This window comes from Arachis ipaensis, chromosome B03 (assembly GCF_000816755.2).
Source record: "Arachis ipaensis cultivar K30076 chromosome B03, Araip1.1, whole genome shotgun sequence".
NCBI lineage: Eukaryota > Viridiplantae > Streptophyta > Magnoliopsida > Fabales > Fabaceae > Arachis > Arachis ipaensis.
The window spans coordinates 76,132,140-76,139,802 of NC_029787.2; the positions used below are offsets into that span (position 1 = coordinate 76,132,140).

Sequence of the window (7,663 nt, forward strand, 5' to 3'; positions counted from 1 at the left end):
CTGAAATTTTTGTTATCACAGTGCCTTTATCCCCTTTCTGAAACCCTCTCACCATCGCGAAGAACCACACACAACACTCACTATCGCCACTAACCGTCGTTCCTCTTCGCCCTACTGCACTGAGCTGCGCCGCTCTCAGCATCGTCATCTCTTCGCTTCTCATCGTCCTTCCCCTTTCAGTTTTGCCATTCTCGGTTTCTCACCGTCGCTGGTGATTGTCGCCACCCAGTAACCAGTCACCGCCAGTCACCGTCGATGTTGATCATCGCTGTTGCTGCACTGACCATCGCTCTTCTTCACCATTCTTCTCATCATCGTCTTCTCTGTGCTCACATCGTTGAGTATGTATTTATTGATTTCTATTTGGTTCTGCAATTTCAGAGGTTTAGGGTTCCGATTTTAAGGGTTTTAATTTGGGGGTTTTAATCTGTGAAATATGGGTTTGTGAATTGTGATTTGATAACATGAATGTTGTTGTTGATGAAGATGCGTGGTTTAACAGATTATTTTTTTGCCTGTTTTGTACTTATAAATAACTAACTCATTTGGGGGAAATTGTTTCTGATATTCTGTTATTTATTAAGAATTAGAATGCTCATGATAAGACACAAGTAAAAACTGGAAGAAGTTAGGGAAAAGAGTATTGGCTTTCACAACAACGATAAAAATTTTTGTTCATTGAAATATTAATTCAATTGGACACAAGGGAAAACTTAAGAAAAATATTAATTCCCTTATGCTCATGATTACTGATTGTAGATCCTTCTTCACGGGGCATCTACCTGAGGGAGGCTACTGCTTTCCAACAATCTACTGAGGTGAGAGCATAATCAGCTTGTGCACCATTGATGATCAAAGCATATCTTTAGGTCAGATATTTGAAAAAACTATGATTTGAAAATGGATTAAAGATTGGAATGTGGGAAAAATACTACTAGACATGCTACTTTTGCATTTGTCTTTACCAGCTAGGTCTCAGCTTGGACAAAGGGAAAGGAGCCGATAGAGCAGCAGCACCAGGAGTAGGCTTCTTGAAGCCACCAAAAGAGGCCTCCGGTAGCGGCAAGCACTTTCGCGATGATGTCCTTGATGCCAGAGCTAAGAATGTAAACACCCTGTCCCTCTCTCTCTCTCTCTCTCTCGCTTTGCGTAACAGAAAATTAGCTCAAATGCATTCAATATTTGTTTTTTTTCAAGGCAGGGTTTTGAGTTCCGAACTGGAACTAAAATACAATTGCATGTGGCAGTTTTTTAACTAATTAGAATCACTTTCAAAATTCCTTGAAAATGAAGTTGGGAAAGAAAGCATGTTGTAGTTTTGAAAAAATAAAGAGCAAGGCAGGGTTATTCCATGGCTGTTATGGAAACCAAATTATTGTTTCAGGATGGTCATCTTTGGTTTTTCTTTTCCCCTTTATTCGAGGTCAGACAGCAGGGGGGAAAAACTTATTGCAGTGTGTGCTTCAGTGCTTCTTGATTTGAGCAACTAGCTATTGATAAACTCTGCACTTGTGCTGACTATTATTGTTGAATCATTGTTGTAGGTGTTGACTTATAGGTGTAAGTTGGTGTTATAAATTTTGATGGAATGGTTTGAACATTTCAGGATTACGATTTAGTGCAAGTTTATTTACACCTTCTCCATACTGCTGTGATCACTAAGAGGCAGAGGAGGAGTTGCTGTTTTAGTTTCCTCACCCCCCTTATTTTGGCCCCCCTGATCATCTGTAATCTTTTAACAGGTTTTTCATGGCCAACCAATGCCTACTACTATTCCGGCAGCTCCACATCCTCTAACAATGCGTCCTAGGGTGCGGGCTAGAAGAGGACAGGCTACAGACCCACACAGTATAGCTGAACGGGTGAGCTTTGGGATATTTGCACAAATACATGCTGTCTGCTGGTTATGGTGTTAAAATTTAAAGACGGGGTGTTTATTTTGTACCTCAGTTCTTCATGTTACATTATGGTTACAGTTGCGCAAAGAAAGAATAGCAGAAAGAATCAGGGCTCTACAAGAACTAGTTTCAAGTGTCAACAAGGTATGTAACTGTTCTAATGCAGTTTGTGATCCTCTTTAATATTAGCAATAGTGAAATAGTACAAAAGGAAAGGAATATTGTCTTGTGTAGCCAAAAAAAGTGAGAAAAGATGGTGTATTATGTTGACATTTATAGAGATATATCTATTATCATCCCCCACTTTCCTTTCTGGCTTGAAATTGTAAATGATAATGCTACATTTTAGTTTATTATCAACTTGTGAATAAGTGTATTCATGTCTTTCTCCTAAAACAAAAATGGGTCTTTTCATGGTGTGCATTTGGCCATTTTGTCCGCATTGTAGGTATCGTTCATTCACTACTTCTTTAGCTCATCAGATCTCCACTAACACTATTGCCTATCATAGGTCTTATCTTTCTTTTTACAATATAAATACTAAAATAGATGTTATTACTTATATCAAGGGGTTGGTTTGCTTTTCTATATATGGCCTAAGAAACAATATCTTTTACTTTTCCTCCAATTTTTTGTCTTTCAATAGGAAGATTTGATAGAAAATACAATAGAAGGAAGTAGCCATTTTCATAGAAATATGGAGGATCTGTATTCGTTTTAGTCTTCTGGTCTTTTCCCTGTCAATATATTGTTCCAGTAGATATGATATTTGCATATATATATATAATGTAATTTATGTAGCGAATTGGCACCTTGAAAATTATTTTCATATAAATGAGTAAATGTGTTCTTTGGATTTAGAATATGGCATCTGCCTCTGGACCTATTGAGTTGTCAAATCAGTTTAAGATTGTGCTTGTCCGCAACTCCACATATAGATTAAATCTCCTGATCCACTTTTCATGCAATTGTTTCATTGAGCATAAATAACAAAAACATGCTTGAAAAGGATAAAAAGAGGGATACCATGCCCACATATTTTGACTTGATGTGTATTAAATTTTTTATACTTCTTGAAGCTTGAAATTAATCTACTGGTTTCAGGGGATATTTCTTTTAATAATTTCTTTGAAGGTAGTTTTGCTCTGTTTGCATGACCGCCCTCTGTTTCATTAAAAAGACAATAACACTGAATTGTTCTAACATTTTTAATATTATTGTGCTTTTTCTCTTGATCAGACGGATAGAACTGTAATGTTAGATGAAATAATTGATCTGCATTTGTTTATTTCAGATACTGCACTTATTTAATTGATCTGTCCTGTTTCTATCCAAAGAACAAGCTTTTGCCTTCTTCGATTCCGCCTGCTCTGCTACTGCCCTGTGCTATCCGGTTCTGCCCTAATTTCCACCTTCTTCTAGGTTGTCTTTTTAAGCAATGAAGATTAAGCAATGGAAATTAAGCTGATTATTATTGTGGTTTATTGGCTAAGATAGAATAGTGTTGGGAATGGATACATGTATGCATGGTTGACTAATGACTTTTATTGGAAGATACTTATGTAGGATATAATATTTTAGTTTTTGGTAGAGTATTAGTAGTAACGTAGCCTAAGGCATCATTTTTTTTCACTTTTGGCTACACTTTTCAAGTGTACCTGAATGGGTATTTTTCTTGTAGTGAGAAAGCTCCATTTAGACTTCTGTATCTCCAAAAAAGCTCTTCTGAGTGCAAGTAGGTCAGATCCAAACAGCATCTGCAGTGCTTTCTCTGTCTCTGAATAAGACTTTTGCTCCAACTCCTCAACTTCAGCCATAAATTACCTAAAATTGTACAAAAATATAAAAACTCATAGTAGAATCCAAAAATGTGAATTTAATACTAAAACCTATAAAAACTTAATAAAAACTAAACAAAACACACTAAAAACTATATGAAAATGATGCCAAAAAGCGTATAAAATATCCGCTCATCACAACACCAAACTTAAACTGTTGCTTGTCCCCAAGCAACTAAAAACATAGTAGGATAAAAAGAAAATTAAGATACAATAAATTTCAAAGTTTCTAACGAAGCTCAGTTTCAATTAGATGAGCAGGACTTAGTAGCTTTTTGCTTCTGAATAGTTTTGGCATCTCGCTATCCATTGAAACTCAAAAGTGTTGGCATCTTTAGGAACTTAGAATCCAGATAATATTATCGACTCTCTTAGTTTAGCTCTTTTTTATTCTTAAACACAACTTTTTAGAGTCTTGGCCGTGACCCTAAGCACTTTGTTTTCCAGTATTACCACTGGATACATACATGCCACAGACACTTTAACTAGGTGAACATTTTCAGATTGTGACTCAGCTTTGCTAGAGTCCCCAGATAGAGGTGTTCAGAGTTCTTAAGCACACTTTTTTTGCTTTGGATCACGACTTTAACCGCTCAGTCTCAAGCTTTTCACTTGACACCTTCACGCCACAAGCACATGGTTAAGGACAGCTTGATGAGCCGCTTAGGCCAGAATTTTATTCCTTTAGGCCCTCCTATCCACTGATGCTCAAAGCCTTGGATCCTTTTACCCTTGTCTTTTGGTTTAAAGGGTTATTGGCTTTTTGCTCTTGCCTTTTGATTTAAAGAGCTATTAGCTTTTTCTGCTTTCTTTTTCTTTTATTAATTTTTTTCGCCTTTTTTTTTGCATGCAAGCTTTTTCTTTTTCTTTTTGCTGCTTTTTCTTGCTTCAATAATCAATTTTAGAGATTTTTCAGATTACCAATAATACTTTTCTTTTTTCTTTATTCTTTTAAGAGCCAACATTCTAAAATTCCAACTTCAAATATGCATTGTTTATTCATACATTCAGAAAATAAAAGCAATGTCACTGCATCAAAATAATTAAACTATTCTTATTTTAAACTTAAAATTCATGCATCTCTCAATTCTTTTTAGATAAATTTTTTTTTTAAGCAAGGTGAGAGATATATGAAACATTTTACAACTTTAAGACATCAATGCGAATGACCATGCAACAAAAAAAAGAGAACAGATAAAACATAATAGAAAACAGAAAAATAAAACAGGAAACGAGGTAAAAGAGAATGAATCCACCTTTAATGGTGGTGGCTAGTGCTCCTCCTTGAGGATCCAATGTGATGCTTGATCTCTTCTGTGTCACTCCTTTGCCTTTGTTGTTCTTCCCTCATAGCCCTTTGTTCTTCCCTTATGGCTCTTTGGTCTTCTCTTATTTCATTGAGGGTGGTAGCATGCTCTTGATGCTCAAACCTCAATTGCTCCATGTTAGTGCTTATTTCTCCAAGTGAAGTGTGCCATTGATCCCAATAGCTTTGAGGAGGAAAATACATCCCTTGAGGCATCTCAGGGATTTCATGCTGAAGTGGATGCACGGGCTCTTGTGCATGCTCTCTAGTTTGCTCCATCCTCTTCTTAGTGATGGGCTTATCCTCCCTAAAGGAGATATCTCCATTTATGACAATTCCAGCTGAATTGCATAGATGACAAAAAAGGTGTGGGAATGCCAACCTTGCATTGGTGTGAGGCTTCTCAGCTACCTTATACAATTCTTGAGGAATCACCTCATGTACTTCCACCTCACTTCCAATCATGATGCAATGGATCATGATGGCTCTGTCAACAGTCACTTCTGATCGATTGCTTGTGGGAATGATGGATCTTTGGATGAATTCCAACCATACTCTAGCTATGGGCTTTAGGTTAAGCCTTCTTAGTTGAATGGGATTGCCTTGGGAATCCCTTTTCCACTGTGCTCCTTCCACACAGATATCTGAGAGAACTTGATCCAATCTATGATCAAAGTTAACTCTCCTAGTGTAAGGATGAGGATCTCCTTGCATTAGAGATAAGTTGAACGTCAACCTCTGATGCACGAAAAACTTGTCTCTCAACAAATCTCACTTCGGCAAGTGTACCGAATTTGTCGTCAAGTAAAAACTCACAATAGAGTGAGGTCGAATCCCACAGGGATTGATTGATCAAGCAACTTTAATTAGAAGAATGTTCTAGTTGAGCGAATCCAGAATTTGGGTTGAGAGTTGCAGAAAATAAAAATGGCGGGAATGTAAATAACGGAAAAGTAAATGCTAGAATTAAAGGACTGGAAGTAAATGACTGAAAATAAATTGCAGAATTGTAAATGGGAATGGGGGATTTGCTCATAAAAGTAAATGGCCGAAATTAAAGAGAATGGGTAAGATCAGAGATGGGAAGTTCATTGGGCTTAGGAGATGTTGGAATTCTCCAGATCAAGTTATAAGTGCTCTGGCCGTAGCTAGGAATGGTCTTCCTAATATGATTGGGTGAGTGTGACTGTCTTCCATGTCCAGAATGACAAAGTCTGTTGGGAGAAAGTATTTCCCAACCTTTAGCAACACATTTTCTACCACTCCTATTACTTGCTTTTGAGTTTTGTCAGCCAGTCTGATGATTACATCTGTGGGCATTATCTCATTAATCTGAAGCCTCTTCACCAGGGATAAAGGTAGTAAGTTGATGCTGGCCCCCAAATCACATAGTGCTCTATCGAACATAGTTTCGCCTATGGCACAAGGGATGTGAAAACTCCCTGGGTCTCTTCTTTTCGTAGGCAACTCAGGTTGAATAAGGGCACTACATTCCTTGTTCATCACTATAGTCTGCCCTCCCTTGAGTGAGCTTTTCTTGGGAAGAAGTTCCTTCATATACTTGATGAATGCAGGCATTTGTTGAATTGCCTTGATGAATGGTATGTTCACATGCAGAGATGCAAACAAGTCTAGGAACCTTGAGTATATTCTTTTTCCCACAGCACCATTGAGCAGTTGAGGGAATGGTGCATAGAGCTTCAACAGCTCTTGTTGTGAGATTTCTGGTTCTTTGTGATCTCTATCCTCCTCCTTTGTTGAGTTGTTTTCAGGTTGTTTGCACATTTTGCCTTGCTTGTCTTCAATCTCTTGATCACTTGTAGTGACCATTTTGCAATTTTCCCATCTTACTTTCTTTGCTTCTCCCTTGGGGTTTTTCTCCGTGTCACTTGGGAAGCTATCAGTAGGTTTGGGAATCTTCTCAGCTAAATATCCCACCTGGAATTCCAGCTTCCTAATGGTCTCTCCCTGGTTCTTAATATTGGCTCGCACCTCCTCTTTGAACACCTTATTTTCTTGAATCTCTTGCCATATTCCTTCAAGTAAGGCTTCAATCTTAGAGAGTTTGTCATCAATTGATGAGTGATTCGGAGCAGATGTGCTATTTTGGTTTTGATAAGTGTGTGGAGATGTGTTGTTGTGGGGGTGTTGAGATGTCCTCTGGGTGAATTGCTGGTGAGCTGCATTGTTGTTGGAGTTGTAACGTCTCTGGTCTTGGTTTTGATCTTGCTCACTTCCCCACCCAATGTTTGGGTGGTTTCTCCATCTAGGGTTGTAAGTTTTGGAGTATGGATCATAGTTTTTCCTTGGTGAATTCCCAATGTAGTTGGCTTGCTCCTGACTCCCCTCTGCTTCTTCATTCACCCCTTCTTGGGTTGTTAATGAAGATGAGATTGCTGCTACTTGATTCCTCTCCATCTTCTTGGTGAGGTCAGCCAGCTGCTGGGTAATGAGCTTGTTTTGGGCCAACAGAGCATCTACATTGTTTAGCTCCATCACTCCTCTGGTGTTCCCTCTTTCGGAAGCATAGAAGTAATCGTTTTCTGCTACTATTTCAATAACATCTATGGCTTCCTCAATGGTCTTCTTCTTGTTCAAGGATCCTCCAGATGAATGATCAA

At 38.1% G+C, this 7,663-nt stretch overlaps 1 long non-coding RNA gene across 1 annotated transcript; it reads left to right on the top strand.

Moving 5' to 3' along the window:
- On the top strand, window positions 1,022-2,939 carry LOC110270206. Its single transcript, XR_002359461.1, has 2 exons — window positions 1,022-1,862; window positions 1,977-2,939. It is a non-coding gene; the product is annotated as an uncharacterized LOC110270206 (long non-coding RNA).